Source organism: Pleurodeles waltl, chromosome 5 (assembly GCF_031143425.1).
Source record: "Pleurodeles waltl isolate 20211129_DDA chromosome 5, aPleWal1.hap1.20221129, whole genome shotgun sequence".
Taxonomy (NCBI): Eukaryota; Metazoa; Chordata; class Amphibia; order Caudata; family Salamandridae; genus Pleurodeles; species Pleurodeles waltl.
The window spans coordinates 540,147,832-540,166,002 of NC_090444.1; the positions used below are offsets into that span (position 1 = coordinate 540,147,832).

Consider the following 18,171-nt stretch of genomic DNA (forward strand, 5'->3'; position numbering starts at 1 on the left):
TGGCTAAATGGTATCTTTGATTTTATGTTAAATGTCTGAATCCACTTGTAAATGGTATATTGTATTATACATTTCCATGCACAACATTAACAGTGTTGTGCCTTGGAACTGACTGACTAGTGCCGGCACAGTATGCACTTACACTGGTGTTAGCCTGCCTGTTCGTTGTGTTTTCCTCCTACTGGTATCACACAAGGCACACTCAGTAGCAGCTGGAACGCGTCTGCTCCTCACAGCCAGTCCGGGGCCAAAGACCTTTACTGGTGAACCAGAACTGTTCCCTTGGCAACTGTAGTTCAGCGCGTGCTTCTTTGTTTCAGAAAGCGTGCCTAGTGAATTTGCAGGTGCCCAGAAAAACTATCCTAAAGAGGGGTCACGACCCAATGAACTTTTAGATGTTGCAACAAATTAAGGCGGCAGTTTTTCCGTATTTAAATGGGTTTAGTAAATCACATGAAACACAATTTGAAGGCAAAATGTTTACATATATCATTCTTGCATTAACTTTAGACACATAACACGCAAACGCTAGTTATTGAGACAAATCTGCCCTTTCGTCAAGCTTTTAATGAAGCATTTTTTTTTTAACCTCACACGACAACTGAGAGGGAGTCGCCCTTACATCTATAAACATCTGCTGTTCAGAAATTAATATTTAAATTTTCATGCTAACACATTAGGTAGAATCTGATTTCTGCGTTTCTGTGCAAAAACATAAAGTTGATGCTTCTTCATTAAGAGTTCAACGAAAACATATTTGGGTTACAAGTCATGAAAATTAATTCATTTTGTTGGCACTTCAATTTTGTGCTTTCTTTGGATAATAAAATCAACTATTTAATTACTCATGGAGTTTAAAATCCAAACTACCTCATCCTAATAATGTGGTTTTAATGTTATGATTACTTTTTTGACACAAGAAATTTCGCCGAAAACTGTAAACACAAAACATTATACAAACTAATATTATCAAGGGCGCAAAACGATTTAGTTGATTTAACAAGGACTTGACCTGCCAGCGATATTTTAGTACTGTGCCTAGTGTTTGTAATAGCATCATTTGCCTTATTTCCCATTTGGCTAGGCGTAGGTAGAAAGCTGTCTAAGCAAAGGATGGACACTTCATACTGCTTCGGAAAATCATTTTTTATGTTTTTGTTTGCAATTTAGATGAGCTCATCTGTCCCACTGACCTCTGACCCTTGTCACTGCTCAATTTGAAAGCAGCTTGATGAGGTAAACGCGTGTCTCCTAAGACTAAGCTGCAGGTCGAAGGTTTTGCTTTGGGTCAAAGGTCTATTGGGTTGTGTAGGGGGAGGGGGAGGCAACCAGGACATGGCCAGAATTGCTTCCATTAATATTTCAAAGGAAACTGTAGAATTTTTATATTTTCCACAGCGTGACTCACATTCGTTAGTGGCATTTATTCTACATTAAATCGCCATTTCTCCTGTGCTCTTGACTACCCAATAAAACGTTAATATAACTTCAAACTGAATTTCGTATAAAGAAATCAGAGATATGATGGTTTTGAAACCAGAGTTACGTGTACCCACTAGGGCCGATATTTATACTTTTTTAGCGTCGCTTTTTGACCAAAAAGTAGATCAATCATACAAAATAAAATTGTATTTTGTTAGGTTGCGCCGCTTTTGCGTCAAAAAGGGGCGCAAATGCGGCGCGAAAAAAGTAAAAATATCGGCCTAAATAGGTTGAACATTATCAAATATTAAAGTGTTCGTTGTAAATAAAGATGTTCCTGTACTCGTGGCTCCCTCTTATGGCTCGTTATATGAATTTCAAGTGCACGAGTATAATTTTGGTGTGTTAACGTTATTTCAAAATATATCAATGCTGGAGCAAGAGTTTGATTTCACGAATACGCAGTCGTCTTCCTGAATGGATTGTGATCTCTTAAACCCTAAAAATACCCCAGACATCCCCAAAGTTAATACTGTTTCAAACACTTTCTAAATGATAAGGGCTTGAAGCCACACAATGCACGAGCTAGGGAGAGTAGAGTACATGGTTCAAAATCCTACAATACCTATGTGCGATTTTATAGCAATTGATTCATGTATTAGAAGGTACTTTATGTCGTATATACCTGTTTTTACACAGTGCGAGCGCAACTAAAAGGGCAGGGGAGCGCTGTGGCGGGTTAAAAGGCATTAAGGGTTGGTGGAAGGCAGGGAGAGAGGATGTAGTTTGAACTGCAAAAGTGGCAGGAGGAGGAGAAGCTGGAGGGGTAGTTGGAGTTTGGCTAGGAGGAAGTGGGCATGGTAGCAAGTGAGGTCGATTAGAGTATGTATTATTTAGTTGCACCTGGATCTCTGGTGATTGCACTGCCATAAGGTGATGCTTCAATAGAAGGGTCTGAGATATTTTTCTTTTTCTGAAGAGGGCAGAGGTGGTAATTCCTGGATTTCGGCCGAGATGAAGTTTAACACACTCAAACCAAAGCAGAGTAGGAGTGATGTTTCCCTTTCCTCCCTGCATTTCTTGGATCCTAATATTGCTATGCTGCTCCCACATGTCTTGTGGATGCCTCTGGACATGTTGATTTTGTTTGGTATGTATGGTGTGGTACCCCAGGTCTTAACCTCTTCTCTACCAGGCCTTTTTCCCCCCAGTGCTGAGCCTTTTTTTTGGCTATTTGGGGCAGTTTGCGCTTAGGCCCTCATAACCTTTTGTCCACATAAGCTACCCACCCCAAATTTGCGTCCCGTTTTCCCAACATCCTAGAGACTCTAGAGGTACCCAGAGTTTGTGGGTTCCCCTGGAGGAGACCAAGAAATTAGCCAAAATACTGCAAAAATGTTGTATAAAAAAAAATGGGAAAAAAGAGCTGCAGAAGGCTTGTGTTTTTATCCCTTGAAATGGCATCAACAAAGGATTTATGGTGCTAAAATCACCATCTTCCCAGCTTTCAGGTTAGACAGACTTGAATCAGAAAACCACATTTTTCAACACAATTTTGGCATTTAATGGGGCATACCCCATTTTTACTATTTTTTGTGCTTTTAGCTTTCTTCCAGTTTGTGACAGAAATGGGTATGAAACTAATGTTGGATCCTGGGCAGCTAAACATTTCTGAAAAGTAGACCAAATTCTGAATTCAGCAAGGGGCCATTTGTGTAGATCCTACAAGATTTTCCTACAGAAAATAGCAGCTAAAATTAAACAAATTGAAATTGAGGTGAAAAAATTCAGCCTTTCTCACCTCGTCTTACTCTGTAACTTTTTCCTGCCATGTCAAATTTTCAAAAGCAATATACCGTTACGTCTGCTGGACACTTCTAGTTGCAGGGACATATAGGGCTTGTAGTTTCATCAAGATCCTTAGGTACCAAGAGCCAATAAAAGAGCTGCACTTGCAATTGGTTTTCTTTGTATACCGGGTATACAGTAATTCATTTGGTGAAATATAAAGAGTGAAGAATAGGTATCAAGGAAACCTTTGTATTTTCAAAATGGGCACAAGACTAGGTGTTGACAAGCAATAGATATTTGCACATCTCTGAATTCCGGGGTCCCCCTACTAGCATGTGAGTTACAGGGCATTTCTCAAATAGACTTCTTTTTCACACACTGTCTTACATTTGGAAGGAAAAAATGTAGAGAAAGACAAGGGGCAATAACACTTGTTCTATTCTGTGTTCCCCCAAGTCTCCCGGTGAAAATGGTACCTCACTGGCATGGGTAGGCCTAATGCCTGCGACAGGAAACGCAACATGGACACATCACATTTTTACATTGAAATGTTTTTTGGAAAGTGCCTAGCTGTGCATTTTGGCCTATAGCTCAGCCGGCACCTAGGGAAACCTACCAAACCTGTGCATTTTTTAAAACTAGACACATAGGGGAATTCCGAATGGGGTGACTTGTGGGGCTCTCACCAGGTTCTGTTACCTAGAATCCTTTGCAAACCTCAAAATTTGGCAAAAAACACTTTTTCCTCACATTTTGGTGACAGAAAGTTCTGGAATCTGAGAGGAGCCACAAATGTCCTTCCACCCAGCGTTCCCTCAAGTCTCCCAATAAAAACGGTACATCACTTGTGTGGGTAGGCCTAGCGCTCGCAACAGGAAATGCCCCAAAACACAACGTAGATACATCACATTTTTCCCCCAAAATAGAGCTGTTTTTTGCAAAGTGCCTAGCTGTGGATTTTGGCCTCTAGCTCAGCCGGCACCTAGGGAAATGCACCAAACCTGTGCATTTTTAAAAGCTAGACACCTACGGGAATCCAGGATGGGGTCACTTGTGGGGCTCTCACCAGGTTCTGTTACCCTAAATCCTTTGCAAACCTCAAAATTTGGACAAAAAAACACTTTTTCCTTAGATTTCGGTGACAGAAAGTTCTGGAATCTGAGAGGAGCTGTAAATTTCCTTCCACCCAGCGTTCCCCTAAGTCTTCTGATAAAAATGGTACCTCATTTCTGTGGGTAGACCTAGTGCCTGCAAAAGGAAATGCCCCAAAACACAATGTGGACACATCACATTTTCCCAAAGAAAACAGAGCTATTTTATGCAAAGTGCCTAGCTGTGGATTTTGACCTCTATCTTAGCAGGCACCTATGGAAACCTACCAAACCTGTGCATTTTTGAAAACTAGACACCTAGGGGAATCCAAGATGGGGATCTTCTCTGGTCTCTGGTGTGCTTTCTGCCTCTGTTGGGGGCAGATGGCCCTTCCAAAAATAGGCCAATGTGCCCCCCTGGGGGGAGACCCTTGCCCAAGGGGGCTGGCCCCCAAACAAAACACACACTTAGACACACACCAATCCCTGTGCCTAAGTGGTTTATGCCCCCCGAGGCAGATCGGCCTAATAGGAATAGGCTGATCTGCCCCCAAGGGGGGCAGAAAAGGCCTAAAACAAATTTGCCCTCCCGGGGGGGTCGCTCACCTCACGTGAAACTGATCTGAAAACAAAAAATCCCTGGTGTCTAGTGGTTTCTGCCCCCCTTGGGGTAGATTGACCTAATAAAAATAGGACGATCTGCCCCCAAGGGAGGGCAGAAATGGCCTCAAGTTAAATGTGCTCCCAGGGGAGCGACCCTTGCCTAGGGGGTCGCTCCCCACATAGAAAAAAAATAAAACAAACAAAAAAAATTCCGTGGTACCTAGAGGTTTCTGCCCCCCTGGTGGCAGATCGGCCTAATTAATATAGGCCGATCTCCCCACAAGTGGGGCAGAAATGGCCTAAAACAAATTTGCCTCCCCATGGGAGCGACCCTTGTCTAAGGGGTCGCTCCCCTCACATGAGACTGACCTAAAAACAAATGTCGAAATGCTGAGAGAGACATCAAAGGAAAAGAAAGGCCTTTCATTTCCTTTGATGCTTTTCTTGCCCCCTCCATGTGATCGGAGGAGAACTGCTTTTGCATTTCTCATCCGATCCGCGTTGGAAGCTGTGCTTCCAGCACAGAAGGGGCAGCCTCTGATGATGTCAGCGTGCAATTGTGTGCTGACATCATCAGACCCCCCCGGGGGGTCGGGTGGGGGTGGAAGGGAAAGTGATTCCCCTTCCATCCCACCCAGGGGAGGGAAGTGTGAGGCTCCCGGGGGGAGCAGTAGGACTTCCCCCGTGGGCAGGTACTTGGACAAGGTGGTTACGTCCCTGGCGCCTGAGCGCCACGGCAGCTGAAGTAACCACCTCGTCCAAGGAACCCTAGGGGTTAAAGACATATTTTGGCAGGGGGAACCAGTGCAGTTTTCTGAGAGTTGGAGTTGTCCTCTTACATTTTCTAAGATTTTGCATAAGGAAATTCACTGCAAGAAAAAGGGGTTACAGATTGTTCTCTCAGATGCCAGCTATTAGAGCACTGACACAATAGGAATGACGTGTCACCAAGGCTTTGACAGCTGTCCTGCAGTCGTCTTCTGGAAGTAATGACTTCCCTTTGAGGAGAATAGTCAGTTAATATCAAGCAATCTGAATAATTTGTGTGCTAAAGCTGAGGTTGCTAATATTATAGAACCCCAGGGATTTGTTGCTGTTGTACAGTTCTGGTGTAAAGCAATTTTGATTTATTTCATCAAAGTATCTATTAACTTGATGAAGATTGCTTGCATCGGAGATCCAAGCTCAGACTGAGAAAGGTCTTGAACATCCATTTCAGAATGTTTGCACAACAATTGCACAACAATTCTTCGGGCATTTAATTTCATGAGCATCTTCAAGTAGTATTGGATCAGGACCTAGGTGCAATTTTAGACCGACTGTGATGGAGAAGAGGTTGGATAAACAAGGCTGGGCAATCTGGTTAAAGTTTACATGGATGTTATAGTTAGGGAATAGAATTTAAAAAAAATCATGGAAATTCACTTAAAAAACAAAGGTTACAGGAATGTTACAGTTAGGCTCATATTTTAAACGTATCAAACCACAGAAATTCACCTGTTTTAGTTAGAGTTATCTCAAGAAATTAGAACTCGTGCCCTAAGGTAACTATAACTCGCACCCTAGCCATGCACTCTTAATTACCCCAGATATTACAGCAATCATGACATCTTTTATAACATCATTCATAATATCACTGTAACATTTGTTGTAAAATTATTCATAAAAAACTGTGCATGGTGTGGGCGTGAGTTATAGTTACCTTAGGGCACAGAAGATGTGAATGAACTGCCAATGGCTTTCTAAACCAAAATCAATGGAAAGAGAAAGTGACATAACCATGAGAGACAGCTCAGGCTTCCTGTTAAGTCCCAAGCAACAACATTAAATAGTTATGAGTTCTGGATGCCCACTGTGAGAAAACTTAATTTCTGGATTAACGACCAGTGAATATCTGTCATTTCAGCTGGAATCATGGTGTCCAAACATCACTTAAAACTATGCAACAAAACTATAAGTTTCTTACAATTCTGGAATATAAAAAACATGACAACAAAAGAACATGATCACTCAGGGGGAAATACTCTAAAAGTTTCTTTCAATTCAAATCGGGCACCAAGTTTAAAACAAAGACTCTCAGACCCACTTTTCAGTTCACTCCTGCACTTACTGAGGACACTCAGAATGCCTGCCTGTTACTTCAGATTACTTCCCTACTGGTTGAGGCCTGCTTTGTACTTCTAAGAACTGCCCTGCTGCTCTCAGAGGACTGCCTGGCTGCTTGTAGCCTGCCTTGAACCATCAAAAGACTTCCCTGCTGCTTGTGGACTGGCTTGCTGCTTGAACCCAGGACTACCAGAGAGATCACAAGGGCTGTCCGCCTGACCTGCCCTCCTAATCTTAGGTACAGGAACACAAATCGCTCTGACAACTTGAATCCTGCACCTAAACCCAACCTCAAGTGACTACTACCCTCCAAGTGATGCCTTCCCAGTCCTGGACCCTTGTAAGTGACGCTAAAGGTGCCCAATTAAAATGCAACATTTACAGCCAAAAAAGTGAGAGGAGACTGGAACCTACCTGCTCACCGATCCGCCCAAGGTGCATCATCAGTTGGTCTGACTTTGAGGTAGCTCCCACTAAGTTCTCCATAGCAGCAAGTCCTGGTCAGTGGCTCCTTGCAGAAGGGTATATGGCCTCATGGAGCTCTCATTGGCTACAGCTTGCAGCTTCATTCAGCTGGATATTTTTGACTTCCAAAAAAGTGACAAAGTCCAAAAGCAGAAATTTTCACAGCAACTTGTCCATTGGCTCCCTAAAGACAACGCTTCTTCCTCCAACATTGCCGGCTGCCTTGCCCAACTCAACTTTTCCTTCTCAGACATTTTTGTACAAAAGGTTTTTCAAATCCAAGACGGGTCCCAATCCATCTTGTGTATCTGAACTGCGCTCATTTGTGGTCGGTCATAATTTTTAATTTTGTCCCTGTCTCACACGACTAGATGCCTGCAGTTGGCGCCTTGTTTTTGTTAGGTGCTAGTTGTTACTAAAAATTAAAAAATTAATAACTTTTGTCCTACTGACTGGATCTTTGTCATTCTTTAGTGAAATAAGTTAATACATTTTACACTATTTTATAAGTTGGTATGGGATTTTTCTTGTGGTGTGTTTTCACTTTATTATTCTTTGTGTGCTGCATAAATGCTTTACACAGTACTTCTAAATTATGGCTGACTACTTTTCTGCCAAATTACCAGAAAGTTAAGCCCAGGTTAATTAAGTGACTTTTGTGTTCCACTTTGACAAGAATTGTGGTTGTAACTTGAGAATCCCCCTCCCCCTGCAATCAAAAAACCCAATTTCTAACCATGCCCTTCTGCATTTAGAGGTGGATGTTAGCACCAGATTTTCGCTATGCAAACAGGCACAAATTTTCTGTGCAGTGAATTCACATTACAAAATGAATATAAAAATTGTTTGAAACACATAGAAACCCACTTACTACACATTTAATACTATTTTCACACTTCTGACATCCTTTAGATGAAGACCGCAAAGCACGCTTACATTGTGTGTGCTATACTTCATGTTAGAACATTGAAATGTTAAGAGGTCCACTAAAGGAAATGGAATAGCTCTGGCCTAATGGTGGCTGTTATAAGCCTGAAGCTCCACTATTCAAATGTTTTCCTTCATGTTTCTCCCTTTTTAATTTAGAAATTCCACTCTTAGTAGATGGAATGTTCTAATAGCCTCATATCCCTTCTGCCTCAGGCTATACCGGTTGTGAAAGACCCTCTCCCTCGTTACAGGCCAATTCAAGTTCAGGTCCTTTAACAATCGGTCCAGCTCTTGGCAGTGGGCTATAAGGCTATAATGTACATTTTGCGGTCTGTGTGTATCACCAAAACGAATGTACTTACTTTGATTTATTGCCATTTTTTGTTATTTTAATTTATGAGCTGTCACTAGGAACAGGGTGACAGTAAGAAATTACTGAAACACTTAGCTGTGTTCCAAAAAGTATAATTGTATTGGGTGATTAAAACCTTGTTGCGCATGGCATGCATGGTAAGCAGTTGTACAAAACAAAACTTTCTGAGACCTGTTGTCAACTGCTGCCATGTCATAAGTTGTCACTGTCTTTGCCAAGCAGAGATTGGTAAACCATATTCTCCACCAGGCAGAGAGTAGTAAATGTAAAGTACAAATCAGAACAAACTTATTTCAACAAATTGCTTTATAGATTTTTGAGTGCACATCCCTGTAGGACAGCCCCATGGTCATGCAGATTAAATTCTATATCTGGCTGTCTCACTCCCAGTTGTTACATCCCTAACCATGGTACGGTGTGCTGACGCCAATCCACAGATCTGCAGATGCTAGGGCAGTAATTCATATATTTGCCACCACTTCTGTAGCATTGATGTCGCAGCTGTAGAGGGGGGCAGGAAGCTTTGTCAAGTCAAGTCAAACGTTATTGCTTTATATGTCAACACAGCTTTGTCTGCTGCAGGTCTAGACATCTACACTGTGTACGCACGGTCAGGGTCTGTGATGCTGTTGCTACTCTCATCCCTGATACCTGGTGCAGCAAGTCTTTTCCATCAGATTGTTTGCAAGCAGGCACCTTACATCTAAAATGCTGAATAGACAAACAGGAGTGCTTTCATGTGAGTACTGTGTACAGCACACGTTCTAGCCAGCCATTGCCCCACCATTCACAGGTCCGGAATGTTACTTTGGTAATTTAATTAGAGGGCAAGAGATAAAAATAGCACAAATCACTCACAGCGTTAAAAGTTGTGCCGCAAATGTTGTGCTCTATTTCCTGTACTGTAACATTAAGGGTGGGTACCTTTTATTATTTTTTTTCTGCAAAAAAAATGTGAATTGATTTAAAAAAAATTGTGAAATCATGTTTTTGCACGCAAGTGCACTAACGTAAAACTCTCTCGAGATACTATGAAGAGAAATGTACATGTTACAGTAAATATTCAATTTTTCTCTCCGGTTAAATTCCCGCGCTTTTGACCTGCCAAAATTTTAATGAAGGATGAGTTATTTAACTCACCCAGTAATTACTGATGCAGCAAATACCACCCAACTCGAGATTCTGCCTCTCTGCACCAAAAGGTTTTTTCATAGGAGTCAGAAAACACAGACAAACTCAGACTGAGGTCCCAGGTATCTTCAAAGGTCAATACCTCACACTTCCCTATAGTAGTGCTGAAGGCTAGCAGTGGTCTCCCTGTCTTAAAAAAATCTGCCTATGACCTGGCGATCCACTGCAACTACATGGCCGACTCTAACATCCCTATTCTACTCAAGGTATTATAACATTTTATCTACCAATGGATCTAACGTGGTTTGGGGACCAGAACGGAAACCTATATAAAAGTCATAAAACAATCCAATCCACATATGATGAAGCCTATATACATATGTAGTCTCGTTTAAAAGTGGACAAAATGTGTTTTGAAGGTGAGTCACGTGGAGGACTAGTTTTTGTTATTGGGTGTTGGGTGTGTTCATTAGCATACAGAGTAATAATATTATTCTAATATTTTGCTATTAGTAGGTGTGACTTACTCTTGTAGTTCTGGTTTGCAGTTTAACTCAAGAAATAAATGAAGAACACTTCTGCCTTACTCCTGCTCAGCCATGGAGCTTATTAGTTAACTGGAGGTTTTACACATACATATCTTTGTGAATTAGACCATTTGAGCGTTATTTCGGTGTCATATTCACTCAGTCGACAATGATTGCTACAATCCGTTGCACATGTAGCTGCTAGAACACCATCTAGTTTAGAACAGGATGATAGGACGGATTTTGTTATAGGTATACAGTAGCCTGATAATTATAATAAAAGAGGTCCTTACCATACTTTAGTAGTGAGCACTTTGTTTTATGCATAGTATCTAGCACTAGGAATGCCATTAATGTATATGCGCTCAACAACAAAATAAAGTTAGGAACTTGATGGTCTAGTTCTACTTTGTGTTGCTGTACTGTGTTGCACAGGCTTTGAAACAACACTTTCCTATTGACTTAGAGTCGACAAATACATGAGTGGATGAGTGTCACTTTTTTGTATCGTGCAGCAGTTGTCAATTTGTTGACCTATTGGCACTGTTGGTAATCATGTGAGCAGACATTTGTCTGGATTTTGTGTTATTACCCAAATGAAGGTAAACACAGGGTAAGGGGTCTTGTGATCTTCTGCCTTAACTATGTGCAGTGCTACGTGAGTATAGTCAATCTTTGTTTTTAGTGGGTAGTCCCAAAGGAGCTGTGATGTCACAGGGATGCCATGGGTGCAAGTGCAGACAAGGAAATGCCCCCAGGTTTGATAGTGACTCTGGAGATAACACGGGCACACTGGGCTCCTCACTTCCCTAGCCCCCTTGCCAGTGCGCCTGCTGCACTGATAATAGCTTATTTTCTGATAAGGAAGCTCCTTCAAAAATGGGCATGGGCATTTTTACTTTCCACTGGCACCAAGGTGCATGTCTACAGTCAGGCTTTGTGCACTTCTGATGAATGGAAAACCAGAGACGTCGGTGGGTCCAATACTCTTCCTCCAAACCCGAAAGGGTGCATTATGGGTAGTCTTGACAGTTACTAGCTTGAGGAAGTAACGTGTCATTTTGACTCACTGCCTTCCCTGTGTACTCCTTTCCTTGCATGTTTCCCATGAATATTTTTCTTTGTCCAATGGCTGATCCTGCCCACATATTTTTGGACACTTATGTCTTTCTGAGATTCTCCTTGCTCTTGTCTCTCACCTTGTCTTTCTTTCTTGAACTGATTTATTAAAATGTTGCACACTCCCTGCTATCACATGGTAAATTGCACACATACGAAGGATGCACTCAAATCTGTTCTCCCTGTACTTTGCCAAGTGCATTTTCAGCATATAAAATATGTGTTCTGTTGTATATTCCAGAATGGCCTCTCCAACTGTACCACTGAGGTTTGGTGCAGCTCTCCTGCGGTGCACCCTTGACCCCAGTTGATTAATGTTGGAGCCTGTGTTCGCCCGACACTGGCCTCAAATAGTCATGGTCATACCATGGCACAAAGGTGGGAGCCATCCTTGTGCAACCAGTTGCCTGAAGGCTGGTCTTTTTATTTGAAGGGAATATAAATACCAACATTAAAATACACACGTTAGTTTTCACAGTTGTGCCATGAGGAAAAGGGGGACAATATGTACATCCACTGTGCTTCGGGGCCTACTTTCAGAACGTAACATAATTACTCAGGTAATTGTAAAACTGGGTGTTGATATCATGCCAGTCATGTTAATCCATGCACCTCCACCACAGAGCAGCCATTTTTGTAATTTTCATTTAGGTGCTGTCACTAGGAACATGGTGACAGTAAGCAATTACTGGAGCGCGTAGCTGTGTTAAATATTTGCCGTACTCTTTTTAAGGGGTGGTCGCTGCCTTTTGCGCATGTCTACACCTGGGGTCTAAACTGGCAAAGTCATTTTAGAATAAGTGTCTCTGTCAGCCACTGAGTACCACAATGTACACATTATTTCTCGCACTAGAACACAATGATTGTGAAATCTACTTTATCCTTAAGTATTGTTGCTAATTGTAGATATATTGTGTTATTCATACTTAGATTATCAATTTGAACAGCTGAAGGTAATAGGCGTATCTTATGCTCCATTTGTTATTTTGTACTGTTTTGTGGACTTACCTTTAAGAGCCGGAAGGTTTGAGGAACATACCATACATGTAATTGTCATATAAACCATGGGATAATCACAACAACAATACACAACCTCACATACTAGAAACAAATGAACAATAGCGCTGAATCAGACAAGGGCATTGCAATATGGAGGTGTCAACACTGGCCCTCCCCCAACCCCACCCCTCGCCCGCCCCCACAGAACTTTAATTTGTGAAACATCAAAATATCACATAAATTAAGATGATCTTAACAACAGCACACAGAATAAAAAGAATCAACAATACTGTGCTTCCCTAAAACATAACAAATACCAACAAAACAATAAAAATTCAATAAGAACATAATTAGACCAATATAAAACAAGAAAGACAAATGATAAAATCAACAATGAGTAACACGAAGTGCCACAACACATCATGAAATCTGTTAACTACAACCAATTGATTAGCATAATTTAATTATTTTTGATGTGGACTTTGACTTTATGTTTAAAGTTATTGAACCAAATAAGTGAAGAAAGTAACTGGTAAATTGATTACACAATGTGGTCAATTTTTCATCTACTTTACTGAACCAACATTTATCTAATTCATTGTAGTAGCTCTCACGGTTACATTTAAAGTTTGTTGTGGTGCCCCGCCCACCAAACTGCCAATTTTCCTCCTGTAGTTAGACTGGGGGGGACCATTGGGTTACTCAGCTGGCTCTACTGACAGTAACACCTGACCCAGATGTCCATTTGCAACAGGACCACCGGGCCATAGTGACAGTTACCTTTACCACTAGGTTGGGGAGGCCATCACCATTGTTTCCTGCCAGTGTCCTGTATGAGTGGCATAATGGAAATTAACAGGAAAATGTGGTCCGATGCACAGAGAAAAAATGTTCTGTGCACTGGGGTCGTTTTTTACCTTGGAGAAAACAAACTACGGCTTTGGGAGATTGTGTCCTATAAGCCAAAAAGGTTTTCCAAGTGTGAATTTAAACATGGTGACTGCTTGGCAAACCTGCATTGTTTTGAGGAGAGCCGCCACAATGTCATCCACCCTGGCGGCCTTTCAGGCAGGGATCTCTTGATAGGACGGATGGCACTCTGCTAGGATAGAGGGGATGATTGTATCCAGCCCCCTGGCTGCAGATCGTCCACCAGGGTCTACGTGACTCTTTTAAAAATTAACAATTTAGGATTTGTTGCTGAACTGGAATTTCTGCATAGATCGCCGAGTGAATCCACCAGCGCACATATTACACAGTCATTTGTTAAAGATTTATATATGTATACTGCAAGCCTGTACATAAGGGCAACGCAGTGATGTACATTTATCTTAATTGTGAATTGCGTTTATGTAGGGCTTACTACCGCTGATGAGGAGTTGATGCTCTTTGCTACTCCTGAACCCAAAAATGTGAGGAATACAAATTGTTACAGTGATCCTATTGGTATCAGCTGCAGAACCGTTAACACTTCGAATAACGCCCACCCTTCACCTCCCGTGACTGTCATTTATACAGCAGCTATAGAAGTACACAAGATGTGTTCACAAGTTGTGCAGCATAACTGTATAAAAACCTGAGGAATTATTTGCGTGCTTAACGTGTGAAGAAAGAGCACACTTAAGCAACACACCTAACCTGGAGCAACATGATCCAAGCAAGAATATTGCTCACCTGAGCTATTCTCACTGGGCCTGAGTCACATAACTTTGTTTTACTCGCGAAAATGTAGGACTAAATCGGAAGTAAACCTCAGCTGCTAATAGAAAATGCTTTGTGACTCGGGTTAGCTGTGTGGACTGAGATAAAAACAGAAGACCAAAGAGTAAGAAAAGAAAAGCCTATGGCACATGGAAATGAAAAACACGTTTCTAAACTGCACAACACTTTATAAGAATGTCTCGGAAAGTTTCTATAGGGCTCCTTTTATTTTTGAAGAGTGCTTTACATTAACACAAATATTCTGTACATGTTTGACTTTTAGCATTTTTGTCCTCCCATGTTTTGCTTTTTATCTCCATGAACTGTGCTTAGAGGTATACTTATTCATTAAAAGTGTATTATTTGTATGTTCTGTTTTGATATCTTTATTCAGTGTTCTGATGTAGAACGCTGTTAATAGCCAACACGTTTTGAAGTAATTTGTATTATTCTAAACTAAAATACGTTTTCTTATAGTACACTACAAAATTAAAAAATCGCATAGGCTGTCCGCGGGCTTACCGTATGTCCTGTTGGTGGCATGTGCTGGCTTTCCATCTCCCGGTTGCTTCTGACCATATCATTACTTAGTGCTTCTGCTGAGCATGAAAATCTGACTGCTGGGTTTTCACAGCCACCACCATATAACTGAAAACGGAAACAAAAAAAATCCAAGTTTCTCTACGAGGCTAACTGTCAGCTTTCACTTTGTTATTCATTTAGCAGACAGGAGTCTTTTTGACAAGCCCTAACCTTCTGAGCCACCAACCCTGCTGAGCTCAGCTGGAGTCAAAAGCAGAGCGCCATCTGCCAGAGCTGAGCGTTTGTCGCCACACCTTTACTGCAAGCTGGTGGAGGAGGCCTTGAATGAAACTGTCTGCTGCCCCGGCCCTCAGAAAGCAGCAGACAGGGCCTCTGTACAATTAGGGCACTAATTGTACCCAGTATTGAAAGGAAGATAGGGCATTGGTAAGACGTTATAGAAAACTGTACAAAGATTGTGTAACAACACATCAACCTCGCACACATTCCTTTTACCCCTGTACTTGATGATGAGTTTTAAGTGCACCATATTTACTCAAGACCAGACATTGGGAGGTTTGAGTAGACAGCACAAAATAACTCGATTCACAAATATTTGCAATTATAGGGAGAAAGCAAGTCTTGTTCAAAAATCTGATTCAGAAAATTATTTTTTTCTCTGAAAAAGTTTTCCAAACGTTGACGACATTCTCAGCATTATGTTCTTTCACATCAGAACCAATTACGTATTGGTGCATATGAACTAAGCAGGGGCCGGCTCTAGGGGACAGTGTGTACAAAGTAACTTATGAGTTCAAAAGCATGTGCTGCGGAGTTCAAAGTGGGTCTAGCAAATTTCAGGCAACAATAAAAATGACAAGATAACTCTGGTGACTAAGGGCCAGATTTATGCTGGCCTTGCACCATTCCAACTCCACATTAGTGTAATTTATTTTATGCTAATCTGGCATTGGATGGGGAAAAACACCGCGCCATATTTACAATTGTACCACTTTGTAATCCCATGCACCACATTATGCCTGCACCAGGCACAATGTATTCAACGGGGGCGTTCCGGCTCTAGTGGGGGGGGGGGGGGGGGGCTGTAAAAATGGCCCAAATGAATCTATGAGATTTCTTTGCACCATTTTTAGTGGCATTTTTTAACACCTGCTAAGTGAAGGCGTTAAAAAGAGGCTCCCTTTGATTACAATGGGCCTCTGGGTGCTTTGCAGGATTAGTGTCATAATTTTTTACGCTAATCCTGCAAAGCGCCAGACTATCATATAAATTATGACACTACTCACCCTAACTACCGCCATGGTGTGCCGTATTTTAAATATGGCTCTACCATGGTGGCATTAGGGGGGTGTTAAGGGGCGCATGAAAAGTAGCTCTGCACTAGGTGCAGCGCCACTTGTCATAAATATGCCCCTAAGGTTCTTGCTGGAGAAAGATCAAAGTTTGCATTTTTGAGGATGTGTACCATGCAGAACTGAGGGCCTCATTTACAAGAATGTGACACATTGCCATCGATGCAGCAAATTCCTTGCACTTCCCACACATCTCCTAACGGCACCACAATACACAGAGCTCCATGATGCACGTTTTCAAAGATGCATCAGAAATTCTGATGCATCCGTTGACGCTAAATTCACGCATTGCTGGAGTAGCACTGTTAAACTGACACAACTCTAGCAGTGCAAGGAGACTCCCATAGGAAAAATCCCTACATCAATTTTACTTCTGCTCTGAGCAGGCTGTAAAATTTTGACACAGTGAAGTTGCAGAATGACGCAGTGAAATGTTAGTAAATTCACTGCACCAGTTCTGCACAGCTTTTCCCGTGGGACTGTCTACCATGCATACACTATACCTGGTGCAGGTATAATGTGATGCAGGACATTACAAACTGATGCATTGAGCCCAATGTGTCAGTTTGTAAATATGGAGCAGTGTAGTGGACTGCCAGTGCCACCGCTGCATCAAAAAACAAATGATGCAATGGTAGCCCAAAGGGTTTGTAAATGGGGCTCTGAATGTGGGTGAACTATGACTAGCAGTATAAAAGAATGACATGGATACAGAAAGGGACTATGGAGAGATGAGGGGCACTGTTGGAGGGTGGACGGGAAGGCACTTGTGGAGAAGACAGTAGGGGGGTCGCCAAAAAAAGGATGTCACACTGGGTGCCACCAGCCCTAAAGCCGGCCCTGGAAAGTCACTGAAGTCTCCTTGAGTAACTATCACAGAGTACCAAGGACTCGGTACCACATGTAGTAATGAGTAATTTCACACTGGCACAATCAAATGTTGTTTTTAGAGTAACCAGATTCTGAACAAGTAACAATCAGACCGCTATATTGTTTACCATGTGCTTAACAGGTAACACCATTGAGCTATGCATTTCACAAGAGAATACTCAATATCTAATCATAATTTTGGTATTTTTCAATCAATTTAAAAACAGATTTCGTGAGCGTGCCTGATTGCATCTCATTCCACTCGCTATATCAATTCTCACAAAACTTACCCTCGACACAAGAGGTCTTCAAAATGTCCGCCACAGCCTCAATGGACCTGCAAGTAAAACAAAACAAGTTGAAATATTCTGAGTTTTGCACAGTCTTCTCAGCAGTATCACTGAGCAGCTCGACTTGAAAAAGGAGTCGGGGGTCACAGCTTTTCAATTAAAAACCGTCCTCTTGAAGCAAACAGTTAATTCTGAGACTTGCAGTATAAGCCAATTGTGACATATAGAGTGCACCAAAGCGTGTCTATTTTGGAGTGTTTCGGGAAGAAAGCTACCCATCCGCAGCACTTATCTTTCGACGCAGAGCTGACTGGAGGAGCACCTGTTCCTTCCTAGTTCCTGCTGTTATTGGCTGCTCCTCGCTGCTGCCAATTGGCCCCCCTGAGAGCCGCTGGTGCCTTGTAATGGAACACGAAAAGCTGGGAGTGTGGCAGTTGCTTAACTAATGTGCAGATGTTCACTTCACAGCAGTAGCCGCTGTGGTTAACACAGCCACTGCTGCTGATGCCAAAATCAGATTGTCTTTGTGTATAATTCATTAATGATTAGGACTGTCTGAGGGCTGGTTACAGAACCGCACAGCATTCCCAGATTCCCGCAAAATGACTAGAAAAGTATTTTCTGAAATGCGAATACAATATAAAAGGCAACAAATAGGCTTGCTCCCCTTAGGAGTCTGAAACAGGACAAAGAAATGTGAATTAGTCCCGGCAGAATATTCTTTAAAAATGCACTCAAACATTTCAATATACAATTCTAAAGCTATGTTATTAGATTTGATGATCGTTTTGAAGACATAATAGTATAAAATGAAAAACAATTGAAAAAAGATAGTTCCTTATCTCTGGAGTCCCTTTT

The 18,171-nt window shown here is 41.8% G+C and overlaps 1 long non-coding RNA gene across 1 annotated transcript in view; it reads right to left on the reverse strand.

Annotated features, from left to right (window-relative positions):
- Positions 1-17,668, reverse strand: part of LOC138295820 (uncharacterized) — a 77,906-nt gene extending 60,238 nt beyond the window's left edge. The window contains exons 1-2 of the long non-coding RNA XR_011203692.1: positions 17,314-17,668; positions 14,781-14,906 (exon numbers count right to left, since the gene is read on the reverse strand). This is a non-coding gene — a long non-coding RNA (uncharacterized lncRNA). The remainder of the gene's footprint in view (positions 1-14,780; positions 14,907-17,313) is intronic.
- Positions 17,669-18,171: the final 503 nt, after the last annotated feature.